Source organism: Ambystoma mexicanum, chromosome 12 (assembly GCF_040938575.1).
Source record: "Ambystoma mexicanum isolate Mex_15411 chromosome 12, UKY_AmexF1_1, whole genome shotgun sequence".
Lineage (NCBI taxonomy): Eukaryota > Metazoa > Chordata > Amphibia > Caudata > Ambystomatidae > Ambystoma > Ambystoma mexicanum.
The window spans coordinates 471,110,289-471,128,943 of NC_090936.1; the positions used below are offsets into that span (position 1 = coordinate 471,110,289).

Below are 18,655 nucleotides of genomic sequence, written 5' to 3' on the forward strand. Positions count from 1 at the left end.
TCAATATATTTCATCTTCAGTATCTAAGAGTCCCAGCACCAAACATTCTGGAGATGACGGTTCTGAGAAACTGACCATCTCATTAACGAAAGGCCTAACCTTTAACCAAAAATCACACAAATTGGAACAACAAAGCACCAACTTCTCACATCCCTGCAAGCATACGTCTGAGGTATTTAGGCATCATTTGCCCACATATTGGGTCTGTAACACAATGGCCCTCATTACGACCCTGGCGGAAATTGACTGACCGGACCGCAACAGCGTAAATAGCGTTTCCGCCATAGCACGAAGGAGCAAAGTGCGGCCAATCACGACCCATCGGGCACGAGCATTACGCCATGGCGGAATCCGAAAGGCTGCGATGGCGGAAATGACCCCAAAACGGCCCTTACCGCCGCCGTACGCTGCACCAGGTGCAATACCGCCACCCATCTTAGCGGTCACCGTAATGAGCGGTCACCGTAACGAGCGTGCACCGCAAATTACGGCCACCGTAAATATACGGAAACGGAAGTAAAAGCATGTGGCCGGAACGGGAAACAGCACGCCGCACAACTATAAAATCCGAATCCCAACACAACCATAAAAAATCCGACCCTGACACACATCCCAACCCGTTAGCAACCCCAGTTAAAAAAATAAATATGGGAAAGGTAGCCAAGAAAGCGTGTGACCGCAAGCGGCAGGTACACTTCTCCCGAGAGGAACTGACCGTGCTCACCGAGACCCTACAGGAAAATTCCGCCGTCGTCTTCTCCAGTCAAATGACCAGGACGGCCCTTGCCAACAAGAAGGCCATATGGGTCCTGGTGGCACAGCGCGTAAGTGCGGTGGGGACAACACCCCGCACGCCACAGCAATGTCGCAAGCGGTGGGACGACCTGCGGATCCGCGTACGCAGCATACTTTCTGCGAACAGGAACATCGCCACAGCTACCGGGGGGGGTTCAGAGTCGCCCATCAAGTTGACCCCCTGGGAGGAAATCTGCGCCTCCACCATAGGAATGGAGAGCATAGAGGGAGTCGGAGGGATGGAGAAAGGAGTGCCGACATCCGGAGAATCAGGTAGGTTGGCCAAGAGAAACAATGCGAAATCCACAAACCACGAACATGTGCAGTACCATGTGACCCCATAGTGCAATACATACTTAGCCCTGACAGCGCCCTCTAAAAGTCAGAATGAACAAACAAATCAATCAAGAAGCCATAAACAACCCCTACATGTGCAGCATGCACCCCCTAACTGCAGGCAGCCAAATGAATGCATCCTCAATCCACACGAAAATGAGACCACCTCCAAGGCCCAGTCCCAAATCAGCCTCATGTACCACCCCAATGCATTTGATACGTTGCCATTCCAAATCCGACAGACCCATAACTAACGCTCGCCCCTCTTTACTCCACCACAGGGTCCGATACCAACGACGAGCTGCAGGACACCCCTACCAGCACGCGTGCAAAGAGGGCCAGGACCAACGTCCCAAGAGCCTCCACCTCAGGTGCAAGGATCAAGACACGGCAGCAGCAGGAATCAAGTGGCAGCACACTGGAGGGGACTGCAACAGGCACCCCAGCAGCCAGCAAGTCCACAACCCCAGCACCACAGGTCCCCCCAAAGAACGTATCTGATGGCACTGCCTCTGGTGGTAGCAGCACCATAGGTGACACAGCTGTCATGCCAGCATGCTCCGACACGGAAAACAGTGCTGGCGACGTAGGTACCATCCATGACCTTTCCCAATCCCCCTGCATGTTCCATCCCCTACACCATGACGAAACCACGCAGGGGCACCCTGAAGACGACGACTGGCCAACCCCCACAAGTCCTGTGCCAAGGCAACATGTGTTGAGCAGCCCCCCTGTCACACCACCGCAAATGTCCATGGCCCAGCAGAGGCAACAGTCCCTCGACCTGCTGATCGAGCAACAGCAGGAAGCGTCCACGCTACTCAAGGACCATGCAAATGAATGCGGGGGTTCCAGGGCAGCCATGGAAACATCCACCGAGACACTCAGGGCACAAATAGAGAAAAGTAGTGAGAGCCTCAGGGGAGAAATGGAGAGAAGCACCGAGAGCCTGAGAGCACAAATGGAGAAAAGCACCGAGAGCCTGAGGGGGGAACTGCATGCGACGTCCAAAGACGTCTGTGCTGAACTTGCTGCTGTGCGCCGTGTGCTCTCGGAGCTCTCACAAACCCTCAGAGACATGCATGGACGCGAGCAGGCAGAGACCTCATCCGTGGCAAGTTCCGTCCAGGGCAGCCCCCAACGCAGATCTGGCAGGAACCTGCGCTCCACGGGCAGGGGTGCCCCTGATACCCGTAGAGGGGGCTTGCAATAGCGTCTACCCACGGACAGCATGCATATTTGGACACTGGTGTTGGGGGGGGAGGTAGTAGGGTGGAGGGGGTGTGTTGGGCTTCACTGGGTGGCGGGTCCATAGGGTGTATAAATCAAATCACATCAACAATACAGCACCTCATTATCATCCAATGACATGTGTGGACATTGATATTTGCGTACGAGGCCTTCATAGGCGTACAGTCCACAATGTGCCTGTACTACACACACACAGTGCCACAGGTCCCCTTTCCGTGTAATAGGCACCATGCGTGGTTGCTAGAAGCATGCATCTATGATGCTCTGTCGGATTGCACGTGCATCCTGTGCCTCATGGACTCCTTGAGGTGCCTCCACATCCCCACCCTCATCATCATCATCATCTTCAGGTGCATGCAGTACAGCGTCAGGGGGCATGGGCACATTCCTACGTATGCACATGTTGTGCAGCATGACACATGCCATGACCATCTTAGAAACCTTCTCATGGCTGTATATGAGTGCCCCGCCAGACCTGCTGAGGCTGCGGAAACGAGCCTTCAGTAGGCCGAATGCCTGTTCAATGACCACACGGGTACGTGAGTGGGCATGGTTGTAGTCCTCCTCATGCTCGTTCTGTGGGTTCCGGATTGGTGTAAGGAGCCATCTCTTCAGTGGATACCCGGCATCACCTGTATGAGACGAATAAAGGGTGTCAGTGGAATGATAGTGCTAAGTAGCCCCCCCCCCCCCTGCAAGGTCATTGACGCATCAAATGGGCCACGATGTCATGCATGGAATGAGACTCACCGAGTAGCCAGGATCTGTGCCCTGCGTGTCGCTCCATGTAGCGTGGTATTCTTGTGTTCCTCAGGACCATAGAATCATGGGTAGATCCTGGAAATCTGGCACAACAATGCGTAAATATCTTGTTGGAGTCACACACCATTTGCACATTGATTGAATGAAATTGTTTCCGGTTGCGGTACTGGACCTCCATGGCATGTGGGACAACCAATTCAACATGGGTGCAGTCGATGGCACCAATGCAACCCGGGATGCCGCCAAGTGCATGGAATCCCACTTTAGCGTTGGTAATCTCCTGGTACGTGCGTGGTAGTGTGATGTGGTCGTCGGCGTGCTTCAGGAGGGCATCGTGCACTTGGAAGAGTGTCCGTGAGAACAGTGGCTGTGAAATGCCATGCAACTGTCCCACTGTGTGCTGGTAGGTGCCTGTGGCCAGGAAGTGGAGTGCAGACACCACCTTCAGTAGGGGTGGGATGGCGGTTGGGCTATCTATCATGCTCACGAGGTCAGCATGTGTCATGTCCACAATTGCGATTATGGTGTCCCGGTCCAAACGGTAGAGGGTGTGGATCTGCTCAGCAGTGAGGTTGAACGGATCGGCTCGGAGGCGTGGGATTGCGGGCCGCCTGCGTGGTGGTAGTGGCAGTGCTTGTGGGCCTTGCTGACCCTGCCTTGCCCTCCTCCTCCTCCTCCTCCTCCGTCTCCCCTGTGCGCCCGGTTGTTGTACCTGTTGTTGTTCGTCGTCTTCTTGTAGTTGTAGCACTTGCAGTGCTATCTGGTACCCCAGGCCCAACATCGCTAGTCCTGCCGGTAGCATTTTGGAGTGGGAGTGGTTGTGGGAGGGGTTTGGGTCTGCAATATATGTGCTGTCGGCCTGTATGGCCTCCACCTGTGCTGATTGAATGAATCTGTGGCAGATGCAATCCCTTCTGGTCGAGCACGGCCCGCACGTAAGGCTGCATTTGGCCGCATGGCATCTTGGGATTGGAATCATGTATCAAATCCCGATGGCAGTGTGATGTACTTTGACTGATTTTCATGCTATGCTCCCATTGTTACACATGCTATGATTGCAGCCGCTTACATACCTGTGAAGAGTCAGTGGTATGTAGGGCTCGATCGATGGCCGACCCTCATGCAGCACAGTAACGTACTTCACCGACGGGCGTGGCGTCCCATTTGTGATTGCAGCCAGTTAGCATCATGACACACAGCCGCACTACATTGATGTAATTGTGAATGCAAGCGTTCACAGAAGCCTTTTCGACGTAATGTTGCAAGTGAGGAATTCGAAGGCCAGCATTTTGGGTTTTGAAGTAGCGGCGAGGATACGCCCACAGGTCTGGCTGGAAATGTAACGTTCTATTGTAGAATGTCCTTGGGACATGGCCCATAACGAGCAGGCAATGAATGATATGAATTGAAGGGGATGCGCAATAGCGTAGTGGACGATGAGGCAGGACGTTCCCAAATCCATCTTGCTTCACAACACTACAGATCCGGCCAGGGGCACAGTGGTTTTTGCGGACTGCATTACGCACAGACGCGATGGAAGTTTCACATATTATGTGAGTGAATATTCATGCGTTTTCATTGCGGGATGAGGGAATGATGTGTGGATGCATGGACTGATGAATCCGTTTAGGGTCTGCCATGTACATGGGTTTTTTGGTTCACTCCCCTTCCCCTGCGTTATGTGATGCAAGGCTGCCATAGTGGGACATACGTCTCTCTGCCCTTGTCGGATCCTCCCTGTCTCGACGCGCCTTCATACACTTGTGTCTAGGCACGTTACTAATCCCATGTCATGGGTTCTATCTTGACGGACGCATGCACAGTAACCGACGTTGCCAATGGTGTATTTAGCTCGATTGGTTTCGTTGTGATTCGATACTGGATTAGGGGTGTGTATATTCCTTTGGAGTGGGCTAGCATGCATATGGGTGTGGATTTGGTGTGTTGAATGAAGATTGTAATGCATCATGAGTCCCGTAATGCAATCGGTTGATTTGTGTTTCTTTTGGGTGACAGGTATCTCCTGCCCTATTGCAGATGCCATCTCTACGCCACTCCTCCAGATGGTTTTTACTCTCGACTCCTGCAGCTTCGGGTGAATCAGTGGAGCACCATTTCGATCATATGGGACGATCGCCAATGGGCCACATGCCCTTACGCTGTACTGGTGGCTAGGTGCAACATTTCGGCCTTTCAGCTCGACTAGTGCCTGCCTCATGGGACGGACCTGCGGTTCTTGCCGCTTCCATGTTGCCTTTTGGAACGTTGATGTAAGCCCTGTGTGCCATGATGGTACAGGGCGTCACACAAGTGGAAGCCGGTCAATTATTGCAGATGCAGCCCTCGGTGATGATGGTTGTTTTGGTGGGATTTTGCAAATTGATGTGGGGCCTTTGTCATTTGGATGTGCATTTAAATTGTATTCCGATATTTGTCGTGTTGCGTTGTTCTTTGCAGGTGATGTGGCGATTTTCGCTTTGTGGCGGTATGTATTGCGTGATGATCTGCTTTGTGTTCCGCCTTCTGAGTTGAGTTGTGTGGTACAGTACTGGCCGCGTTTGCCTACGTAGCACAGTATGGTCACGGATAGAGGCTGCCATTGTGTCTGTTTACATGATGTGCTGTTCAGGGGCGGGGGATTGGCTTTTGGCCGACTGGTGCCTGTCAGCCAGGTCGATTGGTGGAATGATGGGTTGTTCAGAATGTGGCTGGTCACAGGTGACTGTGTTTGCGTGCGTTTGTTGGAGGGGGACTGGGGTCATGTCCATTGGAATAGCTTCTGTATTGATGCCATCTGTGCCCTGCAGCTCCCATCGGCCCCTCTTGGGATGAGCCTGGCTGCTCAGTCACTCTGCCGACTTGTGTGGTACATGCTTCTGCTGATGGTTGGTTTGTTTACTGGCATGAGTACAGGGCTGGTGCAATCCCCCTCAGGATGCTGTTGTGGATGTTGCCTTGCGCTGGTGGCAAGCGATGGGGGACTACTGTTGTTTTGTGTCATGTGTTCTTGATTTTCATTTTGATGTGTTGTACCTTCACATGCCTGTGCTGCGTCAGTACGGCTATGGTGACATGCCGTACATGGATGCCCACTCACGGGGCGCTTTGAGCCCCTGCATGCTTTTCTACGTTGGCATGCATGGGTGAATAGTGGATTTCACTGGTTGCATAGTGTGAGTACATTGCGCCTGCCAGGAGTTGTGCAATGAGGCCAGGGAGTGGAGTACAGGCACTCAGTGGGCCATTTACGGTTGGTTCGCGTTGCCGTATTTCTCGCCATGGCGGAATGGTACTTTACGACGTGCTTGATGGCGTTCAGTACATGTCCGCTAGGGTCAGAATTCGCGTACCGTTGCGCCATGGCGGTGATTCCGGTTTTGCAAGGCGCGCGTGCGCGTACTTGGTGCAGTTAGCGTTGCCGTTCACTGCGGTGTCGCTAATGGCATCGTACTTTACGGTGACGGGTCATGATCGCAACGAGCGGTGTTCGATGGCGGTATTGCATTTCCGCCATCATTTTTCCATTTCCGCAAGGGTCGTAATGAGGCCCAATGTCTAATTTTCTAATATTGAAAACTAGCCTTCTTGGAGGGCCTATTTTTTATATTCCAGAAAACTCTTAATTTTCCCTTCCTTGCATAAATGTCCCTCGTTTGTTACATGCTCCCTTAACCCAGTTAGAAATTGGCCTATTATGAGGCGGGAGGCATAACTGTCTCCATTTTTGGGTTCCAGCTACTGCTTGCACCCTAAAAAACCTTTTTTTCTGTTCCTTCCTTGATTCTTTCAGCTAATTATCTTGTCTAGGTTGCCCTATAGTAATTCATAATGTCAGGACAACCAACCCCCCTCCCTTTTCCATTTGAAGAAGGTATTCCTCTTAATGCTTGGCTTTTTGCCTCCCTATATAAAGCTCATAATCAAATTTTGAAGTTTCCTTAGATCGTTTTGGGATTAGAAATCAGGCAGGGCTTGAAATAGGTTATCATTTTAATTACAGCGATCCCATCCACGAAACTGCCAGACTCCTCCACCTCAAAAAGTCCTGCTGTATTGATGCCACTGTTCTGTGGACATTGGCCCCATAAATACCCCAAAGGCAGCCACTGAGGTATACTAATTTTTTTTTAAACTTCTTTTTATTGAGTTTACAACATGAGAGAAAAAAGAAAACATTTCCCCAACATTCTCCCCATAACCCCCGGGGCATCCTTTCATACTCCCTTGAGTTGATTCCGCTTGTGCCATTTCTTTGCGTTCAATGCAAGTCCAGTAGTTTAAGACGCTGCGAGCACCACACTCCTCTGTAATCAACTTTGTGGAAGGCTAGTGTCTCTCCCAAGTCCTTTGCAAAGTTCTATACGTTTCCATTCATAGCGTATGTGGCCCATTCTAATGTGTCCCAGACTTTGCGTAACCAATCTTGGATAGTAGGTATGTTCCTGCTTCTTCATCTCTGCGCGATTAGTGTCATTGCTGCTGGAGTTAGGATTACCCTCGCCTTTTCTCTATTCCTGGGTTCCCCCGCTGCCTCTCCCCCTTTTAGCCCCAGTATTATCTGCTCCGGGGATCTCTTCCCCCTTTCCCATATGCCTGTTCTTGTTCCTGCTGGACTTCGTCCCAGAAGGGGACGATTCGTGGGCACCTCCACCATATGTGTTCTGCTGTGCCCTCATTCCCGCATCCTCTTCAGCACTCCCTCGTTGCCCCTGGGTAGATTCTGTGTAGGCGGGCTGGTGTATAGTGCCAGCCATAAAGTATTTTGTACCAGGCCTCTTGTAGCTGGGAGGCCCTGTGCAGTTTGGGGATCTTTCCCCACAGTTTGCTCCACTCCTCCTTTTCGATGTCCCTCCCCAATATCTTCTCCCACCTGTTCATGTACTGCCATTGTTGTCTAGGGATCGTATCGTCCAATATTTTGTATAAGTTGGAATGCAGCCCCTTATACCCGTCGTTCGATATCAGAAATTTCTCAAATGGGGTTTCTTCCCTGGTCGCTGCTTTCTTGTTGGGTGGGTGCAGCAACCAATGACCCAGCTGGTCATACCTAAGCCTTTCCCCCTCTCCGTTTGCGAATGCCTTTTTGCATTCTGTGAAGGGCAGGATCTCCCCGTCCCGACACATATCCCTCATCCTCTTGCACCCTCCCTCCTGCCAATTCCTAAACGCTCCCTTCTCCATTCCGGGTGTGAAATCCCCATTATCAAAGATGGGTGTGAAGGGGGAAGGGAAGGATGTGATTCCCTGCGTTTTCACTAAATAATCCCAATTCTCTGCCATGAGACCTGTTATGGTGCTTTCATACATATGTTTTGGCCTATGTTGTTTCCTAAGCCATAGTACCTCCTCTAGGTTTTGTTTTGTCACTGCCCTGTCCATCCCGACCCACAGTTTCTCCTCGTCTTCGCGTAACCATTCCCTGATAATTTGTAGTTGGGTTGCCTCATAGTACTGCCTAAAGTTGGGGAGGGCCAGCCCTCTCTCTCTCCAGGGGGCCTCGAGCAATTGCCAGCTGATCCGTGCTCTCTTCCCCTCCCATATGAATTTGTTCGACAGGGAGTGAAACTCCCTGAGAAATCTCCTCTGTACTGCTTGCGGGATTGCCTGAAATAGATACAGCATACTTGGAAGCGTGACCATCTTAACTGCGGCTAACCTTCCTAACAAGGAGATACTCAGGGCGTGCCATTTACAGAAGTCCTTCTTTATTCCTTCCAGTAAGGGAAGGTAATTTACTGCGTACCACCCTTTGAGTGTCAGGGTAATCTGGATTCCGAGGTATCTTATTCCCCCTGGTTTCCACACAAATGGGGTATCATTTTTTAAGTCTGTTGCATTCACCCTTATCTAGGGTTATGTTCATTAGCTGCGATTTCCCAATGTTTATGCAGAGGGCTGATGCCTCTCTGAATGCCTCTAGAATGTGTCTGCTTGTCCTAATGGATTCTAGTGGGTTAGTTAAGGTAAGCAGCATATCATCCACAAAAGCAGTGACTTTATGATGTTTCCCTCCGAAGAGAATGCCGTGTATGTCTCCTGCCTCTCGAATTGTCTGTAGCAGAGGCTCTAGGTAGATAGCATAGAGTAACGGGGAGAGGGGGCAACCCTGTTTTGTTCACCTACCTAGCTTAAATGGACACAACATGGTTCTGTTTACTGCTACCCATGACAGTGGCCCCTGATAATTAGCCTGCACCATTTTCAGGAAGTTACCTCCCAGCCCCATCTTCTCCATGACCCTGAATAAGAAGGTCCACTTCACGCGGTCAAACGCTTTCTCCGCGTCTAGTGAGAATAAGACTGCAGGAGTGTTTATCCTTTGTGCTTGCCCTAATAGGTGGGCGACTCTTCTTATGTTATCTGCCGTTTGCCTGCCCCCTATAAAACCTGCCTGGTCTTGGTGGATTAAACTTGGGAGTAGACCCTCTAGTCTGTTTGCTAGTATTTTCGTGTAGATTTTCACATCTACGTTAATTAATGCGATCGGTCTGTAGGACGTGTGTTCCGCGGGATCCTTGTGAGGCTTTAATATTAGGGTCATCTTCGTCTCCTCCATGGAGGGGGCTATACGACTGGTGTCTTTGAAGGAGTTGTAAAGGTGGTTTAGGTGTGGTGACAGAGTCATTCCGAATGTTTTATAAAAGGTTGCTGTGTAGCTGTCTGGGCAAGGTGCCTTCCCCATGGGTAGTCCCACTATAACCCTCTGTTAGGCAGAATCCTGTGCAGTGCCCTTAGGGACCACTACACACAATTAAGACTACAGGTGGTAATACAAGTTTTACCTTTGGTACAAGCCTGTACTACTATGTTAAAGTGGTAGCAGTAGCGGAGCAGCCAGGCTGATCTCAAGAGTATATGAGCAGTAGCAAAGATTACACAAAGGGACCACAATTACTGTGACTCAAGCAAACACTGACTCAAGGTGTCAGGTAAAAAATATAAGTACATTTATGTTTAAACCGTTTGTTATAAACACAACACTTCTATTAATTCAAAACCACACGTAAAATATACTACAACCAACCAATTCGCTTTGTACGGTATAACTTCAAGGTAAGTACCCTGTGTTTTAACGGACCAGTGTTGTGAAACAAGACGTTACCGGGAATATGCGATCACTTTTTGACAGTAATGACAATTCGGTCAAAACCACACGTAAAATATACTACAACCAACCAATTCGCTTTGTACGGTATAACTTCAAGGTAAGTACCCTGTGTTTTAACGGACCAGTGTTGTGAAACAAGACGTTACCGGGAATACGTATGCGATCACTTTTTGACAGTAATGACAATTCGGTCTTGCTAAAGAAACGCGTATCCGCGGCAAGAAATATTACTGGGGCAAAACACACCTAGCACCTGAGATACCCAGAGAGAGTTGGGGGCAAAAATCATAGGCAATACTGTTGTCAAGGCAGACAGAATCAGAGAACACTCATGGACAGAAATTCAAGAGTCAATAGGCTGGAACCAGTGTCAAGTGGAACTGGGTTCCTGTTGTCGAGGATCACACAGTCGGACAGTTCACGATTCAACGTAGCCAGGAGTACTTAGATATTGTCAATGGAGGAAGCAAAAGTTATAATGAGGGAAGATAAGGGCAAGCCTTGTAGGAGGAAAAAAAGGGATTCACCCGATTTCCTCAAGCAGAACACAGTACCTTATTCAGTGAAGAAGCTGGTGCCACGGCAGTTGTTCCTGGTAGTTTCCTGCGGACCCACGGTTCCTGGAGCTTTGGCAAGAAGGACGACGTCTGGAGGGGTCTGCACCACACAAGGCTGAAGCCGGCAGCAGCGGCGATGAATAAAAGGTGCGCTCCTTAAAAACAGGAGAGACTCTTTAGATGGCTATCCGGACCACTACAGCAGTGTGCAGCGATTTCAACCATGAAGAGGATCCCCTGGCTGTAGAAGATGAGCTGGTTATCCCCACCAGGCTCAAGGGAAGAAGACTATAGACTGGATCTTCTCTGGTCGTTGAAGGGTAGATAGCTCAGGACTGCAGCAGGGCTTCACCGGGACGGGATAGTTGCAGCAGTCGACTTCTTCTCCGCTTCTCTTCGGTTCCTTGTCCTTGTAGTTCCAGTGGCGACTCTGACTTCTAGCCCAAGAGTCCTGCTTTTTATGCAAAAATCCCCCATTCACACAGGCCGGCTGTCAGTGGGGTTGTTCAGCCCGGACAACCACCTCAGCTAATCATGGCAAAGTGCGACTTGGGTTTCCTAGGATACGCTGGGCAGGGGGTGACTACACCCCTCCCTCACATTCAGCCCACCTAGACACCCAGGCGCCTAGAGGAGGGCTTCTTGGCAGAAGCCCACCAAAAGACAGTGAACAAAGAAGGCAAACCTGGTTTGCCGTGCAAAGTAAAGCATAAGAAGAACTTTAACAAAAAGAAATGGCGAATAAACCCAACCGGAGCCAAAAGAAAAAGAATTTGGTCAAGCGGGTTTAAGTTTGAGGCTAATGTAATAGCCTACAACAATACCACGTTCATATAGTATAATCGCGGTAGAAAAGTTAGGGTAGATACCACTGCCACCAGCCAAGTCTAAATGTTAAAAGAGCGAAACAATGCTCTAGGAGGTACAGATAAAAAGGGCTAAGAAGCAACCCTTTCCAATACTCCATGTAAGATGGGGTGTACTGGATCTGTGGTTAAATGACTGAGTAAAGTTAATGGCAACTTTACCCTTTTCTTGGGGACAGTAGTCAGCCCCCAAAATGGAGTCGGTGGGAAGTCTAAAAGACAACCCTGTGTCACTGCACTGAAGGTGCTGTGTATCACACAAAAGAAGGGGGTTACCTCAGTGGTGTACTCCAGAGCCCACAATCACAAAAACAGATGAAATACACATGGCAAAACATGGGTAAGAGTGGGGGAAAAGCTCACACTCTTACCAAGTGGAAAGATACACCTCCAGAAATCCAGCAAAGCTGCTGAGGGACTCATTAGGTAAGGGAAATTAGCCATTGAATGAGAATTCTCCCTAACACCCTCTTCACCTCTTCCTCCATGATCTCTTGGTCAAGGGCCTCCTGAGACTCCCTGGAGATCCTGCGAAGGCCAACTATCCTCAGGAATTCCCCCTGCACCTGGGACTGGGGATTGTGTGATGTATACAAAAGACAAGAGACATTGGGAGAAAGCAGAAAAAGGGGAAAAGAGCAGAGACATTGAGAGAAAGCAGAAAGAGGAGCTTAGTCGCAGCTGGACTAGACTAATACTCTGGAATCAGTGAAGGAACTTGATTACATTAACAAGCGCCCCTGCCAGAAGTAGCAGGACGGAGAGCTCATCATTCACACTTACCAGATGAGCCTTATGGGCCAGTACGTGCCTACTGAAATCACACCTTGGGTCGAAGGGTTAGGGAGATACCACAGTCACCTATCAGCGCACTCACGTTTCCCCATATCCACAGAGGAGCAGTGCAACCGAGTGTCGCCGCCCACAACTGATCCGCAGGGGACAAAACCAGTAGAGGTTGATCTAATTCCAGGGAGGGCTGCAACTGTGCCCATACACCTCCACAGAGATCAGGTGAGCTTAACACCCGCCCCTTTTTGGCATACCACTACAAAAGGCAGTACGCATGCGCACCTGCGCGCGCACGCACCCAAGCGAAGTACCCGGAATTATCTGCTTGGCCGCTCTCTCTGCTTCTGTCTCAGTGGAATTGGTTCTTCATCACTCTGCTCAACGGTATATCAATGACTTCCTGGTCAACTGCTGCATTATATCATCATTCAATGTGCCTCCTGTACTAAAATATCAACTTTCTTTTTCTATTCAGGCATTACTAAGAGCGTATTAGCTCTTCAATTGCAGGAGCCCTGCCCCTTTTTGGCATACCACTACAAAAGGCAGCACGCACGTGCACCCAAGCAAAATACCCGGAAGTATCTGCTTGGCCGCTTTGCCGCGATTGTCACGCTGTCGCAGCCAGGCGATTCTACCGTGTTGGTAATTTCGTGAACAGATAGGGCTCCTGGAATCTAGATCAGCGGAGCGTTGGTAGTGAAAGCATCCATTTGAGTACTATCATTTTGGGCTGACAAATGCAACGAGGTGTATTCACTGTGAGGACTGGTATGCCTCCTCTGGCCCTCGTTCACAATAACAATGTCCAATCGAAATCACCTGCTGTTAGTGTTAAACGGAGGGACTCTAAACAAACATGCGCCACGCCACTAACACGCTCCATCAAGAAACTGAGGCTCTCTTCGAACAAACCAACTATGAATACAGACATACATACGTTTATTCTACAAGGAGGCGGATATAAGCAATAGACTGCCTTCCGCTTGTACTGGTGAGTCACCAAATCACTCGCAAAGTGTGGACATTGGCCCGCTTAAATTATTAACAGACCCAAAGTCTGTAGTGGACAAGATTAATTCTATCAGCGACTTTGTGCCACAAACAGCTGTATTTTCTTCAGCCTCCCCAACATCAAAGCCTTTACCATCGAATGTCTTACAAATAGGCTCTAATTTAAACATCTCTTTAACTGACAGTGCACTATTGAATAATGTTCTCACTGCTTAAATCAATTGAAGCCAATCGTCATGGCTGTGATTGATCTAGAATTAAATGGCTCGTGCTTCTCGGCTCATGATTCTTTCCATAACCTCTCCAGGTCACCAGACCTTCTTCATGACTTTAAACCGCGTGAATCATCATTAAGTTTCAAACCCCCTAGTCAATCGGAATCTTGAACTAAATTGCTCGAAATTACACTCAATGCCATGAATCTTGCCATACACTCGATGACTAGACTCTTTGACACTCTGGATGCAAAATTAATGCATCAGACTGCCTAAATGGATCGAATCCTAGTTTGGCAAAATAATATACGCAACTTTCAAAGTCTTGAGGAGCGAGTCCATGATGAACCTTCTCGATCAATCACTCCCATGATTTCTGTATCATGTCAAACTACAATCCGTATGCATGATTTAGACACTTTTGTTCCAACAATGGCGACGCGGGCCTCCCAAAGCATGACACCCATGCTCCCACACTTTGCTGATATTATCCATGATGGCACTGCCAAAAAGCAAAATGTGGATGTAGTAAATGTGCCTATCACAAACAAGGACTCTTCTTCTCCATCTCCTCCATCCAGTGCTAAACGTGCATATACAATCTTTCATGCTAACAAACCCCTCTCTGAAATATTTAAGCCCTCCTCTAATTTACAAACCAAAAAATCCCAAAACCTTAAATCTGTAAAAACACTCTTGACAAAGGCTACGTAATTTATCAAATCAATAAACCAACCCAAGAGAGCTTTATCCACAGCTTTAAAGGCTGTGACCAGAAAGTATTCTCGACTAGCCCATGATAGGAACATGCAATCTCTTCCTAATACTAACCTGGGCATTCCTCCATATGCTCCAATCGATCAATTAGTCACTGCAGCAACAGCCGCGACCATTGATGAGAAAGACTCTCAACCACCTTCTCTAGACGCATGTGTCCTATCCAAGGCTTCACCATCTAACAAAATCCCTCTACAATGCTCCAATTAATTTTATCGTTAAGAAATCCGGAAAGCAGTCGATGTTCACATGGCTGCGCAACCATCACAAAAATACATAACCCTACCCTTGGCTACCCAGGAGCCTGGGGGTTCTTTACCCCAACATGCTCCTACGTCCCGGGTGAGTTTTGACAACACCATTGCGAAGAAAGGTGAAAATGCCCAAAGCCTAAGCAACAATTCACCATTTGAACGAACGCAGAAGATAATAAATGCCTATGACACGGCTCACATGTCTGAAGGAACCCTCACATTAGCCTCCCTCGGCCCTGAGATATTACGTTTGATTGATACTGCTCTAATAAATGACGAAGAGACAAGAAACCCTCCAATGGTAAAACCAGCTAGAAATCATCCTATATTGGCTCTTCCAAAAAATCAAGCCACTCGATCTGTAAAGAGTCCAGCTCCTTTCTCCTTGTTGTTATCCTGCAGACCACTGCCATTCACCCAATATGACCTGAATCGGCAATCTATCATGGAAATATTCTCTAGTGTCCCAGCATTAGAAGACATTGCCTCTTCAGATATCGAATTGGTTGAATTTACCCAAGAAAGCAAGCTGAGTTTTGTTGCGATATGGATAAAATCTCGACTGGTCCAAAACACTATATGGCTTGCTAAAATACAACTCTAAACTATGGGCTTCATTTTGTTGGCAGGCTCGCCCCCAACTAACAAACTGAGTCCTGGGTCCAATATCCTCTTGTCACAACCTACCTCGACATTGGCCTTAAAGCCACGCCAAGAGATACCAGAGCAGGTGGTATCACAATGTGTCTGCAAATGCAATGGAAACCAGCAATAACTAGATCAAGTTCTGCCACCTAGCTCAGTTTCCCTACTTAGTTGGAATTCCAGGGGATTTAAACACCTATTAAATAATTGTTTACAATCACGATGTGATTTTCCTACAGGAGACTTGGCTCACCTCTATCCCTATATGAGATAATCATGATAGCCACCAAAGCCATCCGTGGTCGCCCCACATCAGGGCTGTTAATTGCTGTCAAACAGAGCCCAAAAATTACCTCTGAGCCATGGGCCTCTCCTAATGCTTTCATCCAGATGGTAAAACTCCATCATTATGGCACGGTATATGACTTAGTGAATGTTTATTGGAACCCAATGGGGATATCTGATGAACGCTTCCTCAAAGATCTTAATGACTTGATGGAATTTATATCACTGGATTCCAATGTCTCGAAGATTATAATAGCGGGGGACCTGAATCTTCATTGCCTACGAATCAATCCTTCCCAATCTGTTGGAATATTGGCAAAATTGAACCATTTTGTTAAAAGTCGAAACTTCCAAATGTTAAATGGAACTTTCAAAGCCGACATCCCACCAAAACCAACGTGGCATAGAGAAAATAGCTTTGCGGTTATTGACTATGTCTACGTTGATTCTGCCCTCATAACTCAAGTTACCGACTTTTGGGTTTTGTCAACTGACCTGAGCGATCACAATATGCTCATAATGACATGGTCTGTAAAAAATCCCTGTGCTACCATCTTTCAAAATCCAACCAAGGGACACTTAATAATCAATCCCAGTCGTAACAGATTATGTTGGTCTGAGACTTCCTTGAAATTATTCAGCAATCATCTAGCCTCAGAAATACATAAAAACACCACTGGTGTAACAGATCAGGAAATTATATATAATGACCTAATGCAGCTTTTTCAATCCACCTCTCGTCAACAAATCAAAACTGCTCCAAAACTACATGTATATAATCAAGATGGGAATAGTTTCTTACCTGTAACTCCATTTCTCCAGCATTGGTATCTTTCATGGATTCACATGCTTTGAATATTCCCCGTCGTCAGGCTGGGAATCCCCGGTACATTATATAGACCCTTTCCCGTAGGAAAACTTTTTCGACGCTTATGCGTCCTATCCACCTCGTTTTGTATCATGCGTGCCCGTGCCGTCAGGACGTCATGATATAAATACAGGCCCCGCCCCCGCGCTCCCTCAGATTTCGGCCCCCAAAGTAGTGGGGGAACCGGTTTGCATGATCAGGGGAGGCAGGTGGGCGCATGTGAATCCATGAAAGATACCAATGCTGGAGAAATGGAGTTACAGGTAAGAAACTATTCCCTTCTCCAGCATTGGATCTTTCATGGATTCACATGCTTTGAATAGATTACATAGCAGTACTACCCCCAAGAGGAGGTGTGCATGCAAACCCCTATACATTCTTCGCAAAAGGCCGTTCCCTAAGATTATGTATACATCAGTAATAGTTTACATAGGGAAAAAACGGACCACATACAGTCATAAATTCCACAGGATGCCACCCCGCAGCCGGGGCTTACCTTACTGGAATAGGTGTCGAAGCACCGCCTGTCCCATCCGGGTGTCTTCGGCATGTTGCTGCGACAGGCAGTAATGGCGGGTAAAGGTGTGTGTAGTCGCCCAGGTAGCCGCCATGCAGATGTCCCCTAGAGGGACTCCGGCCCACAGTGCCGTCGACGATGCCGCTGCTCTAGTTGAATGAGCTCTTGGCCGTCGTAGAAGAGGCTTCCCTGCCTTGGAATGGCAGTACGAGATGGTAGATGACACCCATCTTGAAAGTCCTTGCTTTGAAATGGCTTTTCCTCTAGCACCCAACCCATAGGCCACAAACAGCTGTCTCGTTTCTCTGAACGGTTGCGTACGATGAAGATAAAACTTGAGAGCCCTTTTTACATCCAATGTGTGTAGCATGCGCTCCGCTCCCGAGCATGGCTCCGGAAAAAACGTAGGCAACACGATAGAAGAGTGTTTATGAAACACCGAAGGAGCTTTTGGTATGAACTGTGGGTTAGTGGCTAGGACTACCTTGGTCTTGAAAAATCGTAAGTATGGTGGGTCCACCATTAGAGCCTGAACTTCTGAGATACGTCGGGCTGAAGTGATGGCCACCAGGAAGGCCAATTTCCACGACAGAAACTTCAGAGACGATGATGACATTGGCTCAAACGGAGGTTTCATAAGAGACGTTAAGATCAGATTGAGGCTCCACTCCGGTGGAAATTTCTTCTCTGGAGGGAAACTCCGAAAGAGGCCTTTAAGGAAGTGCTTAATCAGGCGGTCGCTGAACAATGGTGCCGAGTGCCGTCGACGAGTAAACCTGGAAATGGCTGCTAGGTGTACTTTTATTGACGACACCGACAGGCCCATTTGAGCTAATAACAGCAAGTATGGAAGGAGCTGTTCCGGCCTAATCGATTGCGGGGCCAAACCTGGTTGATCCTCACACCATTGACAGAACCTTTTCCATTTGTACGCGTATGAGGCGTTTGTGGAAGGTGCTCTTGCCGCTTGCAGGATACGTCGACAGTCCTCCGGAATCGTTAGCCGACCAAATTCGGCGAAGTCAGGAGCCAGGCCGTCAACTTGAGGCTGTCCGGGTCGTGATGCCAAACGACACCCTCCTGTCGAGACAGAAGGTCGGGGGTCTTCTGGAATCTCATCGGTTCCGCCGCCGCTAAGTGTAGTAGGTCTGAAAACCACACTTGTCTGGCCCAGTATGGGGCCACCAGAATTACCCGACATGGGTACCTGAGGATCCATTGCAACGTCCTCCTGACAAGGGGAAAAGGAGGAAATGCGTACAGGAATTTGTTCGTCCATGGGAATGAGAACGCATCCCCCAGTGAGCCTTGCTGAGGCCATCTGCTTGCGTACTGATGGCATTTCTTGTTGTTCTTCGTTGCAAACAGGTCTATGGAAGGGTGTCCCCATTCCTTGAATACTTGTTGAAGTTGTTGGTCGTTCAGCACCCATTCGTGAACTTCGTTCATTTCTCTGCTGAGGGCATCGGCTTCCACGTTTTTCACTCCTGGTAGGTGAAATGCTAAGATTTGTATGTTGTGTTGAAGGGCCCAATGCCAGATTTTCTGTGCCTCTGTCGATAGGGACCTGGAACGTGTCCCTCCTTGTTTCCTCAAGTAGAACATCGTAGTGG

At 48.7% G+C, this 18,655-nt stretch overlaps 1 protein-coding gene across 1 annotated transcript in view; it reads right to left on the bottom strand.

Annotated features, from left to right (window-relative positions):
• Window positions 1–18,655, bottom strand: part of LOC138513680 (V-type proton ATPase 116 kDa subunit a 4-like) — a 4,716,919-nt gene that overhangs the window by 716,237 nt on the left and 3,982,027 nt on the right. The window lies entirely within an intron of this gene.